Source organism: Myotis yumanensis, unplaced genomic scaffold (assembly GCF_028538775.1).
Source record: "Myotis yumanensis isolate MYYU_CA2020_CCGP unplaced genomic scaffold, mMyoYum1.0.hap1 SCAF_3, whole genome shotgun sequence".
In the NCBI taxonomy this organism is placed as follows: Eukaryota; Metazoa; Chordata; class Mammalia; order Chiroptera; family Vespertilionidae; genus Myotis; species Myotis yumanensis.
The window spans coordinates 145,539,034-145,559,583 of NW_027223754.1; positions in this window are offsets into that span (position 1 = coordinate 145,539,034).

Consider the following 20,550-nt stretch of genomic DNA (forward strand, 5'->3'; position numbering starts at 1 on the left):
GCACCTTGTAAAAACAAATGTTTTGATTCAAAGAAACTTAAAAAAACAAAACAAAACCAAACAAGACAAAAAGCCTATTCCCTCCTTCTAACATGTTCCTTTTACAGGTTCTCGGATTGCATTAAATAAGTGAAATGAACCATAAAACAAGGGTGTAATGCGATCCTGCTCTGTAGCACACTTCCTGCTGGGCCTGCACAGTAGTTCCTGGCACAGGAAACAACAAGCCACTTTGGGCAGAACTCAATCAATTTTTGTTTTAAGAGAAATTCCATGTAATTAGATTTTATTCTGTTTTATTTTTCTGGTTAAAACATTTTTTTTTATTGTGTCCCACATAATCCTACAGCATCACTGGTATATGCCATCTGTATCTCAGCTCCCCAAAGATGGCTAGACAGATTCTAATCAAGACCAACTAAGACTTTATGTAACAGTCAGTTAAAGGTTGACTTAAAAAAAACACTCGATGCTCACACCCGAAGACTCCCATCTAATGCCATTGAAATATCAGACCAGGTCTACATGCTTAAAGTTTATCTTGAGATGCACAATGAGCTTCATATTTATTCTTTCCATATTGATTTAATTGGCATAGAACATTGTATTAGGCGTACAACATAATTTGATATATGTACACATTGTGAAGTGATTACCACAACAAGTTAGGTTAGCATCCATCACCATTCATATTGACAAAACTTGTTTTCTCGTGACGAGACCTTGAAAGATTTATCTCACAGCAACTTTTGAATACACAATACAGTATTGTTAGTAAGAGTCACTATGCTGTACATTACATTCCCAGGAATTATTTATCTTATAACTGGAAGTTTATGTCTTTTGCCAACCTTCACCCATTCACCCATTAGCTTTATTGAAAAAAAAATCTGGATTTTTCTGTTATTGAAGGGGCTACATCCATTGCACACAACCAGCTGATTTCATTGAGGCTAAGAACTGAGGAATCATTCACTTTCTGACTTTAAAAAGTCACTAGTGGGAGCACTTTAGATCTTGCTTCCCAGCAATTGTCCTCAGATTTGGCCCAAATGAACTCTTATAAAAATAAAAGTCACCAATGTGTACAAGGAAGATAAAATACTCTGCTAAATGTTTTAGAGTGTGGTAAAAAAGCAGAATTGTTCATCTTAACGTTGGTGAACAATAATATAGCTGAGTTAAATGCTATGTTCTCAAGTTAAAACTAAACCATGCCAAAAATCTACATTTTTCTGGCATTATCTAGATAAGAGAGCCAAATAACTGATTAGCATTTTCAGGGGTTTTTTGTGTGCAGATATTTCTCTGAAGTAGTAAAGTTGTTTGGTTCCCTGAACAGACATGGATTCAATTAATTAATGCAGTTTCTGGATTCCTCACAGTGACTATGGGATCTCTTCAAAGACTTGCTATTTCTCAGGGATATTCACTTGTTTGCTAACTGCTATCCCACTTACTTCCTGAAGAGGATCCAGGTGGTTTGCTTGTGGAGCATGTTGATTGCTCACCTAGATTGAACCAGTCTCAGCATCAAGACAGCTGGCGTGGAGAGTGTTGACTTTCCTCTCCCCTGAAATATTCCTGAGTGATGTGCAAATCAGTTTGGGACAAGCATTAATCTTGTCTACGTGCAGAAAGCTCTAAGCAGAACAAGGAAATTTACACATTAAGGAGATTCATAAGCACTCCGCATTATTTATTACCGGATTTTAGGTCCCTGGAAGAGAAGCTTATATAAGCCTTCACTCTCAGGTTCCCACTGGAGCACGTTGAGGGTGGAGCAGCAGAAAGAGTGCAGGCGTTGTCAGGGTAGAGTGTCAGGTTCAGTGTCTCGGGTTTGAATTCAGACCTCTCCGTTCACTAGCTGTATGATCTTGGAAAATTAACCTCCCTGTGCAGGCTTCCTCATATTTAAAAAAGGTGTCTCTACATTAATAGTTTGAAACCCTATGATTAGCTGTTTCCAATGAGAAGAGAGTGACTTAATTTTCTTCTTAAAAGGGAGAGTACCTCCCTTTCCAAGAGGAATTAAGAACTCTGTGTTACCTGACATGTGGTTCCTCTTAGAAAATGAATTAGTATTGCTAAACCAAAACCTTATCACCTGTTTTTGATAAGGTTTCAAATAAAAGAGTTTGATAAGGTGTTTGATAAAAGAGTTTCCAGCAATGCATATAAGCCTAAAGCAGAAAGAATTTTTTAAAATGACAATCTAATGTAAAATGAAATAGGCCTTTAAAATATAAATTCAAAGTGGGTAAGGTAAAATGTAATTTGTTTTTATTCACTTTTTCCTTCTCTGTGTAAAAGACCAAATTTTTAAAATTTCTAACTTGTTGTGGACTTATATTGTTATAAAATATAATAAAAATTAATTATAAAAAAGTAAAATAAAAACACAAAGATATACGAAATAGAAGCCTCAATATTTTGTTACATAATTCAATAGAGATTATTTAATTACTATAAAAGTTCCTAAACCTTTACTTTCAAATTCTTTTTAAAAAATATTTTTTTATTGATTTCAGAGAGAAAGGGAGAGGGAGAAAGAGATAGAAACATCAATGATGAGAAAGAATCATTGATTGGCTGGCTCCTGCACGCTCCACACAGGGGATCGAGCCTACAAATCAGGCATGTGCCCTTGACAGGAATCGAACCTGGGACCCTTCAGTCCGCAGGCCGATGCGCTATCCACTGAGCCAAACTGGCGAGGGCTACTTTCAAATTCTTATCGGTTGTGAATCAGTAAAAACACAGCCATGGCCTGGCTGGTGTGACTCAGTGGTTGAGTGCCAACCTATGAACCAGATCACAGTTCGATTCCTGGTTAGAGCACATGCTGGGTTGCCGGCTCGATCCCCTTTAAGTGGAGAATGAATCCAAGTCATCTTCAACTTTTCCTTTTTCCACTGTCCCTACGTCCATAAGGCACCCAGTGTTACTTCTACTACAGATCTTGCTTCTGGGTCTGGCCTCTCTTTCTTCTTGATAACTGCTTACTGTGTGTCTTCATTCTAGGTCATCTCCTATACCATGGCCAGAGAGGTCATCCTGAAAAGTTCATCTGATGGTCACTCCACTCAAACCCACTGTCAGCCAATAGCAAAGACATCCCCTTAGGTGGATGATTTGGAAAAGGGCTCCTCCTCTGGAGGTGTACTAGTCTGTACATTACAGAAAAGATCTTTCTCCCACTGAAGGAGCCACAGAGTGGGGAGAATGCCTTGGCAAGCAGAGCTTGGCCTGGAGCTCAGCCCCCATGGAGGAGCCCCTGCTCAGCTGTAGCCATATGGGACTCCCCTGTCTGAGAACTTTTGCTGGCTCCAGGCCTCTTCGAGGAACTAATGCCCACATTTTTTAGGCTTTACACCATCTGGCCTAATATTTGTTTCCACCTTGGTTTGATGTCACTTGTCTCTGTGCAATGTGTGCTCTGGTTGCACTGAAACTCTTGCTGTTCCTCAGTGTTTGTCTCTGTCTTTACACATGTGATTCTCTTTTTCCAGAATACATGAGTCTCTGTATTTCCAAATTACCACTCCAGTACTCTCTCGCTTCCCTCCCCCCATTTAAAATCTAGCTTAACAGACCCTGTGTTTCTGACACAACCTCTTATCTTTCTAGTTTAGTTGTTCTCTATTTTAACTTTTAGTCCTTTGATATTCCCAGTATCAAAGCCTTGTTTTAGCCTAAGAGCCTAGCTTAGATCATGCATTGATCACCCGGATCAGTATCTCACTAACCTACTCAACTCCCTAGTCCCCATCTTCTGTTTCACTCTCCTGGCAAAACCCCAGCTCTGGAAAAACACCATAATTCTTCCTCTCTGTTACTATCTCAGGGTACTGAGTGATACTAGAAAATAAAAACTCACAAATGTGCAGATTAGTGACTATAAATTCATGGTCTTTGTGGGTTCTCAACACTGCTGCACAATCCTGTTATTTGTTATTGCTCAATTTACTCCCACAGGGACTGTTGCCAACCTTTACCACTTGCCTCAGACCTCTTAATCAACAACCACCCCCATTATGGGATACCTTCCCTGTACTTCATGGAAATAAATGGAATTCTTCAGACCACCAAACATGTTATTGGCCAAATCCTTGTTCTCTTTTATCACCTGCTTACTATACCCATACTTTTCTCCTGGTTCAGTCTTGCTCCTGAATCCCATTCCCTGCCTGATGCTACAGCACATCACTCTATGAATAATTCCTTTGGTTTCCTGTAGTTTTTATCCTCTTCTCCTTCCCATTCACTGTGTAGATATAGTTAAGTCTTTTCCATGACTGAAACAAAAGGAAAACAGGATCTCTCAATCCCATGTCTTCCTCTACCTGTTACTCAATCTTTCTCATTCCCTTTGGGGTTGTTTCTGGTCTACAATTATACTCTCCACTTCCCATTTCCTTTCTGACCATAACACATAAACTTCCATCCCTACACTCCAATAAAACTGCTCTTGCCAAAGAAACAGTGACCTCCATACTGTCAAATCTAATGAACACATGACTTACTGGGCCTCTCTCTTGCATTAGATGTGCTCTTTCTGGAAATTATGCTCTATTGTTTCCAAGTCATCATTCTCTCAGGACTCTTTTCATACTTTCCCAATCTTTCCACTTTATAGACTCCTTTGTGGAATTTTCTTGTATCTACTCCTTAAATGTCAGTGTTCTCTGGAGTTGTGCCCTTGGCCTAGAGCTCTTCAATCTCTACCCTCTCTTCTTGGAGGCTATTACTTATTCTCAGGGGTTTAAGTATCACTTAAAAACCCATAACCTTCCAAATCCATATTCCTACTCTTAATCTCTCTCCTAAGTTTCAGAATCATATAACTCACTTTCAGATATGTCCACTTAGCAATCTTACAGGAATGCACCATGTCAAAAATGGGAAAAAACATTTTTTTTTCTATTCCAAACTTGTTTGTTCTTCTTAGAGCTAGTTTTTAGTTAATGCCACAACTGTCTTCCAGTTTAAAAAGCCCAATTCTTGGATATTCTCCAAGCCTTCTTCCCTTTTTTTCATCAGCTCTGCCTATTCCTTTTTCTCTCTCCTTACTCTGCCCTGTTGCAGGCCCTAAGCCCTTCTGACCCAGGCACCTGAAATTGCCTTCCAATTCTGTGGCTGGCTGCTACCAGTCTTATCCCTTTAGACCAGCGGTTCTCAACCTGTGGGTCGTGACCCCTTTGGCGGTCGAACAACCCTTTCACAGGGGTCGCCTAAGGCCATCCTGCATATCAGATATTTACATTACGATTCATAACAGTAGCAACATTACAGTTATGAAGTAGCAACGAAAATAATTTTATGGTTGGGTCACAACATGAGGAACTGTATTTAAAGGGCCAGAAGGTGGAGAACCACTGCTTTAGACCCACCTTCCAAATGGCAATGAGAATGATCTATAAAAAAATTCAGAATTAGACAAATCACCATCCTACTTAAAACCTTTCCAAATGAAATCCACATTTGTTAGTATTACACACGAGCTCCATTGTATAGCACACAGCTTTTCACCACTCTGGCACACGGATTCTAATTTATCCTTCAAGACCTGTGGTAGGGTGTCATCTCCTCCAGGAGACCTTCTCTGACCTCTAAGGTTAGTGTAAGTGATTTGCTCTCTGTCCTCCTGCTTCATTGCACACAGTAGGCTGTATTCAGGATCAGTGGCCTTTTTTTTGATTCAATCACAGTACTTGTAGTGTTTAGCCAAGCCTGGCTATGTAGAAGATATTCAGTGAACGTTGAACTGAATCCTCTTCTACTTCCTCCTTCCTGTGAGTGAGCAAATGATCTTACCTATTAAAAAAATTACATATAGCCCTAACTGGTTTGGCTCAGTGGATAGAGTGTCGGCCTGCGGACTGAAGGGTCCCAGGTTCGATTCCGGTGAAGGGCATGTACCTTGGTTGTGGGCACATTCCCAGTAGGGGGTGTGCAGGAGGCAGCTGATCAATGTTTCTCTCTCATTGATGTTTCTAACTCTCTATTCCTCTCCCCTCCTCTCTGTAGAAAATCAGTAAAATATATTTAAGAAATTACACATATATATTATAATATATATATATATATATATATATATATATATATATATATATGTTTCAGAGAGAAAGGGAGAGGGAACGAAAGATAGAACCATCAATGATAAGAGAGTCATTGATTGGCTGCCTTCTGCACGCCTCCTACTGGGGATCAGAGCCCACAACCCGGGCATGTATCCTAACTGGGAATCAAACCGTGACCTCCTGGTTCATAGGTTGATGCTCAACCACTGAGCCACACTGGATAGGCCAATCTTACCCATTTAAAAAAAAATTCCATGTTTCTCATCATATGGCTACACTGCTCCTAAGTGTAAAGTATATAACCCTTCTGGTATAAAACACTTTTGGAAACAAAACCCACTTTGTGTTGCATCTACCTTCCACAATGGTTTTTACTCATTACAATTATGTTTTCTCTTTTGAGTCAATCATATTTGCTTTCTGTCCCAGGAATTCCTCAAAAATTCTCATTCCCCTTCTGCCCCCATGCCGCTATGCTGCTGCTACTGCTCTTCCCCCTCCTCCCTCTATCCTTCCCCTTCCTCTTCCTCCTCCTCCTTCTTTTGCTTTCTCCTCCTCTTTCCTCCTATGTTTCCTTTTCTCCTCCTTCTCCTGCTAAAATATCTTTCCTATCATTACTATGGATTTGTTGTGGGAAGGATGACTATAGTAGGTACTTAGTCTGCCATCTTAAAATCCAGCCACACTGTTGATATTTGAGACTTGGCACACAAATCAGTGAACAAAGAGGCTGTTTCTTATAGTGTGACTATTAAACAAATTAAGAAAACAACAACAAGAAATGGTTCTTTAATCTCTGCCCCACTGGGAGACAAATATTTTCTTCTTTAGCAGCATGGTGCAATTCCTATTTCTTCTAAGTACAACCATTTAAAACTTGTCTTGGGAGATCCAGTAGCTTTTAGCTTTCTGCCAGAAACCTTTGTTAACAATGGATCCAGGCTGGAGCTGTTCCAGCACTTTTTAATTGATCACTTTTCAAATATGCCTCTGAAGATAAGCCATGAACTTCAAAAGGAAAGGTGCAGGCTTGCATAGCATTTTATGATAATATGAATAATGTTATTTCCAGGTACTTTTTTCATGTTATTGTTCTTTTTTTTCATCCTCACCCTGAGGAGTGAGGATATTTTTTCCATTGATTTTTTTTTTGAGAGTGGAAGGCAGAGGGGAAGGGAAGAGAGAAAGAAACATTGATGTGAGAGAAACACATTGATTGGTTCCCTTCCATATGCATCCCGACCTACCTGGGGCAGGGATCGAACCTACAACCCAAGTACATGCCTCCCACTGGGAATTGAACCCAAGACCCTCTGGTGTGCAGGCCAATGCTCTAACCACTGAGCCACTGGCCAGAGCTATGTTATTGCTTTTAACTCTAAAACGATGTACCTTTGAAAATGATTTTTTTTACTGAAGTAAAGCATATATGGGAAAATGAATAAATCTTAAGTGTCCAACCTAATGGGTTTTCAGTGTGCACACACCCTGGTACTTGAGAGAACATTGCCATCTCCTCACAAGTTCCCTAATGTTCCCAAGGAGCTAGTCTGCTCACTTTTACTAGTAATATTTTATATTAGGTTTTGCTTGGTTTTGATCTCTCTATAAATGGAATCATACAGTGCATAGTTGTGTGTGTGTTTTTTTTTAAAGATTTTATTGTTAGGGCAGTTTTAGGTTCACAGGAAAATTGAGAGGCAACTACAGAGATTTCCCATATGCTCCCATACCCACATGTGCACAGCCTCCTCCATTATCAACATGGCCTACCAGAATGGTACCTTTGTTACAACTGTGAACCTATTGACACACAACCACCCAAAGTCTGTAGTTTACATTAGCATTTACTCTTGGTGTTGTACATTCTATAGGTTTGGGCAAGTACATTCTATAGGTTTGGGCAAATGTATAATGACATGTATTCACTATAATAGTATCATGCAGAGTCTTTTCACTACACTAAAAACACTCTGTGCTCTGTCTACTCATCCCTCCCCTCTCCTACTACCACTCTTGGCAATCACGGAACTTTTTACTGCCTCCATAGTCTTGCCTTTTTCCAGAATGCCATATACTTGGAATCATACCATATGTAGCCTTTTCTGATTGTTTTGTTTCCTTTCACTTAGTAATACAGAACATAGTTGGGTTTTTTCTTGCTCATTATGTTTATGAGATTTTTACATGTGTGGTTCATAGCAATAGTTTTTTTTCTTTTCAATGCAATATAGTATCTCATTTTTATTATTATAACAACTGTTGGGTTGAATATTTGGGTTCTTTTTAGTTTGTGGCTATTATGAATAGTGCTGCTATAAACATTCTTAAATATGTCTTTATTGAACATATTATACGTGTTCATTTCTGTTGGGTATACATCTAGGAGTGGAATTATTGGGTCTTGATGAATATGTTAAACTTTACTATTAGAATCTTGTCAAATAGTTCTCTAAAGTGGTTTGATTGATTCATGCTTCTACCAGTATTGTTTGACATCCAATTGTTTCCTTTTGTTATTATCAAAATTGGTATTATTTTTCTTTTAAATTTTAGTCATTTTGGTTAAATTACCATAATGTCTCACTGTGGTTTAAATTTGCATTTCCCTTGTATCTAAGAGAGTTGCATATCTTTTCATACAACTTTTGTCCATCAGGATATGAATTTTTACAAAGTGTCAGAAGAATATTTTGTCTTATTTGATGAACTTCATATTAAAAGCAAAACTTACTTGTTAAAAGTGGAACTATACATTGATATGTAAAGGACAAGCTAATAATCCTCTCATTCTTCTCATGTAATTATTCTTTCAGAGGTTTCAAAGTGGTTCTTTAAAATAGCCGACAGTGTAATAGTTAAGAGTGTGAATTCTGGCACTGTTCAGCCTTAGTTTGAGTCCTGGCTTTGTTGTTTCTGAGCTGAACATTCAGCAAGTTACTTAGCATCTCTGTGCCTCAGTTACCCAGCCTGTAAAATGAAGATGATAACAATAATCTGCGTTGTAGAATCGTTATGCAAAATAATTGAGCTAATACTTATAAAGTACTTAGTATTTGGCATAGTATAAGCACTACATATTTTGCTATCATCATTATTATAATCAAAACTCTTAATGTTTTTACAAAAACATTACCTGAAACTGTTAACTGTACAGACATAACAAGAGTAGGGAAATGTTAGCCAATTGTTGCTTATGGTTATCTTGAAAAATCAAAATTACAGGATAATTTAAAAAGTGTTTAGAGATAGCTATCTTATGCTCTATTGGTCCCTTTGCTTTGTCAACAATTTTTAAATGGAAGCTTTAAAAGACAGGGTCTCAAAGCAAAGCTCATTTGAAAAAAATTACATTCTCATTCTCATCTCATAGATAGAAATTGTTCATGTAAGTGGGCATTCATCTGCCTTGTTTACAGCAAGAGAAGAGATAGAAGTAGTTATTTGTGGGGAGATCACTTGCTTAAAAACCTTATGTGCTTAGAACACACCCCAAAATAGAGAAATAAGCAAGAAAACAACAAAACCAACCAAACAAGCAATAACTAAAGCAAACCAAACCCTTTTGGGACAGTCAGAATCAAAAGCCCATGAAGTTAATCACGAATGTTTATGCACTTTTCTCAAAGGAAAAGGTCCTGATCAGAAGTGAACTATCTTTTATTTGGGCAATCTTGGTGCTTTTTTGTTTTGTTTTGTTTTGTTTTGAAATCCATAGCAACATGAAATCCATAGCAGTGGGAGGCAGACTCAACAAAGCTGGTAATGATGTGGGAATGCAGATGTAAGAATTACAATAATAATAATTAATAACAATATCATCATCATAAAATGCACAGGTCTTTGATCATTCAGGGTCATTGTTATAGATATTTCAAAAGCTTTCAACCAATTTGGAATCAATTATCCCTCCAAGATAAAGTAGAACTTTATACATTCTAGAGGACTATCCAATAACCAAAAATCATCTGAAAGTTTAGGTATCTAGGAATACCATAAGGTTCTATCTCTCCTTCCTTTCTCTATTTTCTGTGAACAATTTCTAGCTGTGAACTTGTACCTGTGCAACAGATCTATATTTCTAAATGCTTTCTTTTATAACTTCTCCATGTGATTAATCAACCAGTTACCTAAAATGTAACGCATTATAAACTGAACTCATTTTCTCTCTTCCTCAAACCAGCTTTTCTCTTTTGTCTTCTCATCTTGATTAACGCATTTTTTCAAGCAACCAAGCTAGAAACTTAGAGTTTATTTATTTATGTTTTTACATTCTCTTACCATTCATCTTCCCTCTCCTCTAAATGATCATTAGTCTTGTTGGTTATATCTCCGAAATGTTTCTGGAATAATAATAACTAACATTTATTTGTGTCAAATAATACTAAGATTTATCTGGGACACACACACACACACCCCAACAGAATCTAATGAATCTTTAGCTAAGAGCCCATTTTATAGATGAAGAAACAGAGGCACATAAAACTTTAGCTTTCCCAGGGTGACACTAGCAGTAAGTGGCAGAGCCAGGGTCTGAACCAGGTCAGTCTGACTCCTAAGTTAATGGAATCAGCCACTTTGCAGCTACACTGTATACTGGAATCCATGCTTTAATTTCCAGTTTGTGTGTCCATAGCTTAAATTTAGGCCTTAATGTTTGCTTGACTGTTTTCACTCCTAAGAAGTACCATGCATGTAGAGGGATGCCTCAGGGCAAGTCTCTCTACTTCTCTGCACCTGCTCACACCTTTGTGGCAGCTCTCACCTCTTGGCCAGTACCTTCAAATGATCCTATTCAGACCACCTCTCTGGACCATCTATTCTACTTCCTTTGCCTTTGGACATCATCCTTTGGGTCCTGCTTAGCTCCATGGTCTACAGTCCCTGGTCTATCTCTCCTCTCACCTGGATTCTAGAATTCCAGTTGAAACCCTGGGCTTCCCACTTATCTCAAAGGGAAGATCAAGTCATTGCAATGATTTCTTTTTTAAAAAAAACTATTTAAATTTATTTTATTTTTTTCAATCTTTAATTTCTTTATTGATTAAGGTATTACATATGTGACCTCATCCCCCCCATGACCCCCCCCACTCATGCCCTCGCCCCCCTGTTGTCTGTGTCCACTGGTTGGGCTTATATGCATGCATACAAGTCCTTTGGTTGATCTCTCCCCCTTATCCCCACCCTCCCCTACTTTCCCTCTGAGGTTTGACAGTCTTATCGCTGCAATGAGTTCTTAATAGTCCTCTCCGCCTTCATTCTCCGTTCTCTCCTCTTTCCCAGTCCCTCTCAAGTTATCTTATTTTTTTTTGCCTAAAGTATTAAAGAGCTAATATTTTATATTGTGCTTCCTTTCTTTCATTTAACAATAATTCCTTTTTTTTTGTCTAGAACTTTAGAGTTTACAAAACACTTTATACCCACAAATTCTTCCTAATTTGTCTTAGAAATGCAGAAATGTTAGAGCACAATTTACACTATACTTCCAAAAAGTTGCTTTGAAACCAATTAAATTTTTTATTCTGTGTGCGATATTTGAACATGGATATTTGCAGAGTCCTAAGACCATGCTATAATTCACAGTACTATTGTTCACTTGAGTAACATATTCTGGTTTTCTTTATGCTTAAAAAAAACCAAAACAACTGGCTTTGGAACTAGAATAGGGTTTCTTAACCTTGACCCTACTGGCATTTGTGGCCGGATGATTCCTTGCTGTGGGGCTGTCCTGTGGATTGTAGGTGTTTGAGCAGCACACCTGGCTTTACCCACCAGGTGCCAGTAGCCCCTCTCCCCACCCAGTGACAATTAAGGACTTTTCTAGACTGTTATGGGCTGAACTGTATGTTGAAGTCTTAACCCTCAAGAACTCAGAATGTCATTATATTTGGAGACAAGGTCTTTAAAAAGGCAATTAAGTTAGAATGAGTTCATTAGAGTGGGCCCTTTTCTGATATGACTGGTACCCTTACATGAAGAGGAAATTTGTACACAGACAGGCACAGAGGGAAGACCATGTAAAGACACAGGAAGAAGGAACACTCTACAAACCTAGGACAGTGGCTTCGGGCAAAACCAACTGTGCTGACACCTGGGCCTTGGAAGGCTAACCTCCAGGACTATGAGAAGTGCCTGTTATTTAAGCCACCTGTTCTGTGGTGCTTTGTTATGGCAAGCTAATGCCCAGACATTGCCAAATAAATGTCCCATAGGGTCAAATCGCCCCTGGTTGAGAATCACTGAGCTAATACCCATGAATTACACATAGGAAACTATTAATTTTGCTTTTTGTGATGACAGAAAAAGTAAGTTTCCAATGTGTTTTTTTTTCTTCAAAAGAGGGAATTAAGAAGGACCTTCACTCCACACTCCTCTTTCACACCACAAATACCTTTTAGCAGATCATTTCATTACCTTATCATTGGACAATGAAAATATAAAATAAAAGGCAGAGCTAAAGACTGTAAGATATGGTGCTTATACATTCCAGGGAGTGACTCTGGCACTGTGTCACTGAGTCTCTTAAATAATTCCAGGCCTGTGGCTGCGCTTAATGGCTCCACGATAATTACCCAGAAAAGACCTCCAAGGCAATATTTCAAAGAAAATCTTCCAAAAGATTACATTAAAGGAACTAGATCTATTTTACTTCACTCAGGCAGAAATTCCCATTGTTTTCCCTGCCCTGTGCAATAAGCAAAATGCTGAAATATCCTGCAGTCAACATGGTGTGACTAGGGGACCCTTTCATGCCAGCAGGTTGAAATCTTTCTCTCCCATCCATGTTCCAGCTAATATCCGGGTGCGCACGCAAAGGCACTGAGCTATTATTAAAAAAGGTGAATCTGATCCATCATCCTACCCTGTCTCATGGGTTCTAAAAGCCATTTCTGGTTGCTCATCATCTGCAGAATGGAGCCTACATCTTGTTATCTAGCTGAGGGATGAGGAAAGGGAAATAGGTTATAGATTTGGAAAAGAGGCCAGGGTCTCAAATGACAGTTCAGTCACTACACTGCTGTTAGAACTTTTCACTATTATGCTTTTGTGGCCTGAACTTGCTAAGGCTGTTCTGTCACACCTATTTCATGCTGCCATAGTGAGGATGAAATGAGATAATATAGGTGCATGCCCTTAACTCAGTGTCTGACACTGGAAAGGGCTTTACCAGTTGTCGCCTGAAGTTCCCATGGTCCACTCGTCATTCCCTGGATTAGGTTTACCTCTCCCCAAACCTTTCCAAATAGTCTATCTTCCAGTCACAACCAACTGCCTTTGATTCTCCCAATGTGTCCTGAGGTTTTGCCTTTGAGATGGACACAGGACGTAGATTTCCAATGAACTTGGTGTTTAAGGGGAGGGATGTGGAGGAGCCTGTCCTGTGGTTTCCTGCTCCAGGCTTTGCTAGAGCCGTGCAGACTAGGGAAACTGCACGTCAAGTGCCTGGCACAGGGCCGCGGCCAGAGGAAGCAGTCATCATCTGCTCCTGGTCACATCTGCCTGCCCGGATCCCCCTCATTCCTCATTCCTCAGGCTCTCCCACTTCCTGCTTCCACTCCTGGCCCCCTCCATCAGTGCTCCACATGGCAGCCAAACGTAGCTTTCCAAAACAGAATTAGATAATTCCCTAGCACTGCCTGAAATCCTCCAACAGGTTCCTGTTTGCTCCTAGATTAAATCCAAATGCCTCCGTGTGGCTGACAGGCCCTGACTGATCAGGTTCCTGCTAACCCTCCATCCTCACCCTGACTCACTGTCCCCTCGCTCATAGGTGATGCCTGTGGCCATGCAGTTCCTCCTACACCCCAAGTGCTTTCCCTCCTCCGGCCTTTTCTGAGCACTGACCTATGGCCTTGGCGGTCCACTGCACTTCACCCTCCCTTCCAAAGGCTGGCTCCTCTTTATTCTTTTTGTTGTTGTTGTTCCTTACCTGAGGATATTTGTCCATTGATTTTTTAGAGAGAGTGAAAGGGAGGAGGAAAGATATAGAGAGATAAACATCGATGTGAGAGAGACACACTGATTGGCTGCCTCCCTCATGTGCCCCGACTGGGGCTGGGGATTGACTCTGCAAGTGAGGTACATGCCCTTGACTGGAATCCAACCTGGGACCCTTCAGTCCTCAGGCCAACACCCCAGCCACTGAGCCAAATTGTTTAGGTTCTTTATTATTAAATATAGCTTTTTCAGTAAGTTCTCTTGAATCCAGAATAGGTCTTTTCCCACCTTTCCTTGCTCTTCTTCCTACCCCCCACTTCCCTCCACACTCCTCACCCCAACTTCCCACCACCATTCTTTTCATTTAGAACAGTCTGTGGCCACATTTTCATTTACTGTCTTAGCTTCCTTTCTTTTTTTAAATTAAATAAATTTTTATTGATTTTAGAGAAGAAGAGAGAGGGAGAGAGAGATAGAAACATCAATGATGAGAGAGAATCATTGATTGGCTGCCTCCTGCACAACCCCTACTGGGAATGAAGCCTGCAACCCGGGCATGTGCCCTTGACTGGAATCAAACCTGGGACCCTTCAGTCCGCAGGCCGACGCTCTATCCACTGAGCCAAACCAGCTAGGGCCTGTCTTCCTTTCTTGAATGCCATGAGGGCAGGGGTGTGTGAAATCACCAACTCTCTGCACAGCATCTGGCACATGGTAGACAATCAATATATACTTTTGTTGAGTGACCTACCTGCTGAGTGAATGCTACATTATCCAGCATTATTCCCTTCCTCTCTTATTTCTAGGAGGATTATTTTTACTAAGTATGTTTTTGTGGGTCTCGAAGGATAGTATACAAAGCAGATTAAAGAATACAGTGTCTTCCTTGTATTTCCTTTAAACAGTTGGCTATAATGTACTTTAAAAAAAACTCTACTATGAATGCTAATCTATCAAAAAGATATCAATGGATAGAAAAAAAGAAAAGAGGATCCAATAAATCTCACTGATAATTTTTGAGTAAGTTTCTAGTTGAATATGGAAGATGTAGAAACATGATTGTATTTCAAAATTAAATAGAGAGGGCCTGAACTCTATTCTTATTTTGTTATTGAATATTATGTGGTCTGCTTAGATACATAAACGTCTACGTAAATCAATTTTTCTCTCCCATTTAATGGAAGTATCTTTACTGTTCTTACCTCAGTGATATGGGGAATGTGAATGCACTATTTACAAAGCATATTCTGAGATCCTTTGAAGTGCCTACAATATACTTAATGAGCTCTTGTTATTTTTGCAATGCTTTTAAGCATTTTGAACTCAAAACATAGTAGTGAAAACAGAAATGTACTTATCTAAAAGAACAAAATGCTACAGATAGACCCTGACTTGAATTCAATTACTCAAGAGTTTGATGTAAACATCCTTTCCTTTAAACTAAAATAATCCCATGAACATTTGCTGGCATTGGAAAGATGAGAGACGTAAAATTTCTCCATGTTGCAGTGGCACTTTTCAGATATGCCATGAAAATAATTTTCCAGCTTAAAGTTTGTCCTCACTTCAGTCTGGGGCTGACAGACCAACTCTAAAGAGATACTATTCAATTTCAGATAAAGTGTATCCCCATTCAATTTAACCAAGACTCCAGTAGAGGGAGCAGAGTAAACAATTACAGAGAGATTTAAAAAGCTCAGATATTTCAACAGTGAAAAGACCAAATGCTGAACTGGTTTGAGAAATACATCATTTTAGCTACCAATAACATGGCTTACTATTTATCTTCCAAATTATTGCTGTCACCAAGGCATTTGCCCGTTTTTCCTTAACATCTGCTAGGAAACATTCATTTATATAATTATGAGTGCCTTGAGCCAATAAGTCACTGATGAACTTTTAAAAACAACCAGAGGAGTAATCATTCATTGTTATTGGTTAATGAGTTACAAAGCTTAAGGAAATGCAAAGAAGTATTCATTTAGTCATTTAGACCAAGTCTGACTACATGTAGAATCAGAAATTCGAAATGTCAGTGTAAGCTACATCAAATGTGTAATTATTAACTGAGAAACGATGGAAGAGAAAAAGAAATGGGGAACCTCAAAAAGGGAAAGCTCATGCTGGTGTCTTTGCAATGAATCTTGTTAAGGAACTGAGTCATGTGTGGGAACTCAACAAGTGCATGCTGATGATTAAGCTAAAAGAGTAACAAGGGCAAGGAGTTGGACCAGCCACAAGGAAGTGAGTTTACAAACCTTACTACAAATTAAACAGCAAGAAATAAAGCTCTGACATTCATGGAAACTTCCTTTAGTCGTCACATTGCCAATTCCAGCTGCCCTGGAGTTGGGCATTCATAGCTGATGTGGCTATATGTTGCAGTCTTACTTGCTGTGTTCTTAGCAGTTTAGTGTCATGAAAAGAGGCCATTATTACAAAAAAATCCCACGAGAGCTAGCTGAATTAATTATCAGTGATAAGATAAGGATTTTATCCACTAATACAACAGTGGGTAGTTTTAAATGTGTTTTCATGAATATGAAACTTATTCTTTTAAAAAATATATATTTTAGTTGATTTCAGAGAGGAAAAGAGATGGAGAGAGAGAGAATGATGAGAGAGAATCATTGATTGGCTGCCTCCTGCACGCTCCCTACTGGGGATCGAGCCTGCAACCTGGGCACGTGCTCTTGATTGGAATTGAACCCAAGACCCTTCAGTCTGCAGGCTGATGCTCTGCCCACTGAGCAAAACCAACTAGGGCATGCTTTATTTTACTTTTTAAAATTAAAATTAAATTTTATTTTAAGTCAAAATGATTACATATGTATATATTTATATTTTTACTTATATACATAATATATTATCTATTATATACATTATATATACATATATAGTTTAAATAACTATCCTATATAATAAAACCCTAATATGCAAATCAACCGAAGGGCAGAACGACCGGTCGCTCAATGCAGGAGCTGCCCCCTGGTGGTCAGTGAGATCCCACAGGGGGAACGCTGCTCAGCCAGAATCTGGGCAGTGGCAGGAGCCTCTCCGGCCTCTGCGGCAGCGCTAAGGACCCCTCAGGGGATGTCCGCCTGCCACGGGAAGCGGGCTTAACCCGGCAGGTGGACATCCCCCAAGGGGTCCCGGACTGCGAGTGGGTGCAGGCCAGGCTGAGGGACCCCCTCCCCCAGTGCATGAATGTAATGCACCGGGTCACTAGTCTATATATATAAAACCCTAATGCGCAAATAGACTGAATGGTGGGACAACTGAACAACCAGTTACTATGATGTGTACTGACCACCAGGGGGCATACGTGGAACATCTTGGGTGTCAGCAGCAGGCGGCAGAGCGTGGAACATGTGGGCGTCGGCTGCGGTGGGATGGTGGAGCAGGTGAGCAGGGGGCACCAGACCAAGGCGGGGCACCAGTCACTGTCATCGGGGCGAGCCTCTGGTGGTTACTGAAAATTCTTTGCTCCTGCATGCCGTGGTCGTGCCCAACGCTCACACCCGCTGCTGGCTCCCGGTGCTAGTCCTGATGGCTCGGCACTGTCAGTGGGTGTGAGCAGGGGTTGCTGGCCCTGATCTCCCCTGAGGGTTTCTCCACCTCCCCCTGCTTTTGACGGTGCCAGCCCCACTTGCACCCACTGCTGGTGTTGGTCCCAATTGCTCGGCAGACATGGGACCAGGGCGGTGGCAGGAGGGGCTGGGCGGGGGCATGGAGAATGGGCTGAGACCCACCCCTGTGCCCACCACAGCCTTGTGGCCCACACAGTTCCTTTCAAGGTGCACAAATTCATGCACTGAGCCCCTAGTAAACTTTATAATTAAAAAAATTAATACAAAATCAAAACAGTCTCCAAGCCCTTATCTTTCTCTTCCATCTCTGACTTCTACTTCTCAGAGGCAATGATTTGCACCTCTCTCAGGGGTCACTTTCTTTAGACTGTAACTTTCTAGTCTTTTGGATGGTGAGGCGACAGTTGTCTGGCTGTGTAAGCTAAGGGAAATGTTTAACTGCTTATTATTAAGACTTTCAATGACTGTCCTTATTTCCAACAATACTTGGACCTTCAAAAGTACCCCTTTCTAGGGTGTTACATAGCAATTGGCTTGCTTCTTCACTTACCCCATGCCATTTCTCTGCTAAGTCATTTCACAAATTCGTTAACACATCCTGTCCATTAAAATTGTCTCTCTTATTCTCTTTGTATTTTTCTGCTTTTTAAATTACTTTTCTGCCATTTGAGATAAACACATGTTTAATCTGATACATGTTTTTGATATTTTTCTTAAGCTGAAACCACAATACTAATTATTCAAATATCTACTTGTTTTAGGTTTAATGCTTTGTTTTTCCAATCCATACCAGCCTGATTAAAAATAGTAAATGATTTGTTTACATGGCATAGTTCCCAGTCACACTGAGGAACTATAGTCCCCAATTAATTTCCTTCCCAAATTATTCTGGAAGTTCTAGCCTTGGCTTGGATGATTCATCTGTATGCCAAGAACTAGATTTTTTGACCACAGTATGGTATCTGCTGTTGACCTCTTTCTACTGTTGACTTGCTGTGGTGATGTGTCAAATGTTATCAAGGATCAGTCAGTGGTGTCCCAGATGCTCAACCCAGCATTTTCCATCTGGGACTAAAAAGTATGCAGTGCTCCATTGGTACCACCATCACCAGTGCTGCCACCATTACCAATACCAACTGCTCTGGACCTCAATTTTGCAGTTGGTCACTTTAGATACTTCTTAGGAGGGTTCTGGTTCCTCCATGTAAATAAACCCTTCCTCAGTCATGCTTGAATCCCAGAGTAGAGTCAGCCTGGGTACCAGATACCCAGAGTGGTCCCACTTATATGTCTGTGTGTCTCTAAAGAGCATGTCTTTAAATACTGCATATACAGAAAGATGTCAACACATTTTCATTTGTGGAGGAGGACATCTTGAAGGTGATGAGATTTCAGTAGCTTTTTTTAGTGTCAAAAGAATAGTAAGGAAAGGTGGGTCTTCAGAGGGCGTGGTTGCGAGTTCCAGCTGGTGGGCTTGGGTAATTTTGCTGCCCACCTACTGATCTGGCCAGTGACAGTGTCCTATTATTCCCTCATTAAAATATCAATCCCATCTGACCTGGTGCTCAAAGAGAACAACTTTCCTAAGTAGAACAGCACTGTTTCAATCACAGACATGGTGATGCTTTTTCTATCCTATTAGCACCTCCAAGCTAACTCTCCAGATCCCAAGGTGGGAATAAAATGACCAAAGAGGAAATGAGATGTACAGAATAAAAGTCTTCATTTTCTGACTAAGATAAAAATGATAAGCATTTCTTAGTCCTATGAGATCTACTACAAGGCCAATCTTCCCATAAAATCCTTCCCAGATCTTAGCTGGTTGGGAATTAATCTCTTCCTCCACCGAACTTTCAAAGAACACTCTTTTTACTATATTAAATAGTCAGTCACAACGTTTCTACTATCACGGTGTTCTGAGAGCTGTCTACCACTTACACTGAGCCTCAGAGAGATGTGTTGGCTCAGGTAAAGGAAGGGTGAAAGAGGGAAGAGCATTTCTGGTAGAAGAACAGCATGCATAAAAGCACCAGGGCGTAAGAGAGCAGGCTGTTCTCCAGAAACTACAAATAGGTTGGCATAGTTGAATGGGAATTGCTTGTGTTGCAACACAACCCAACACAAGGCCGGAAACGCATCTGGGGCCAGAACCAGACCAAGCTGGCCGCGTATGTCACGTTGAGAAGCTCAGACTACCCTGGAAGCTCTGAGAGCCACTGCAGGATTTTAAGCAGAGATATGACATCATCTTTGGATTTAGTAAATCTCTTGGGTGTTAGTTCTTTTTCTTTTATTTAAAGACATAAAAAGGGAGTGGTGTATTATTTTTGGAGATTGTGTAGTATATTTTAGTTCATTTTCTTTCTTTCTTGGTAGCAAGCATTGGGTTTTTCGTCTTTTTTTTCTCTTCATTTTGAATTAGACACACTAAAAGGCTTAAATTAGAACAATTCTTCACACGTCCTTTCTTTTGTGGTCAAGCAATCTTCCTAGATGCATTTTTAGGAGACTTACATATCTGCTAGCCTCAGACTGGCTGGAAGAATCTTCCTGAACCCTCTCGCAATTCCAATTAGTCATAGATCAAAACAATAATGTGGACAGATTAAAGCAGAAGCCCTCATGCTTTATTTCCTAATATCATCTGTCTCTGCTTTGAAAAGCACACCAACGGAATCTTCTGCATCTGTACACCCCAAAGGCAATTTAATCTCCCTTGGCCAACATTAAAGCTTTAAAGTAACTCTATGCTATGATGTATTTTTCCTCCTTTTCCGAGTTCAAGCATTATATAATTCACTTTTTATCAGCCTCATTCTTGTAGATGGTCAGTTGCCACATTGTTTACAGTTTTTAACATCATCTAAAAGAAACCTTACAAACTTAAAGTTAAGAAAATTGATTTTTCCACAGACTGTCATGTGAAACTGTACATAAAC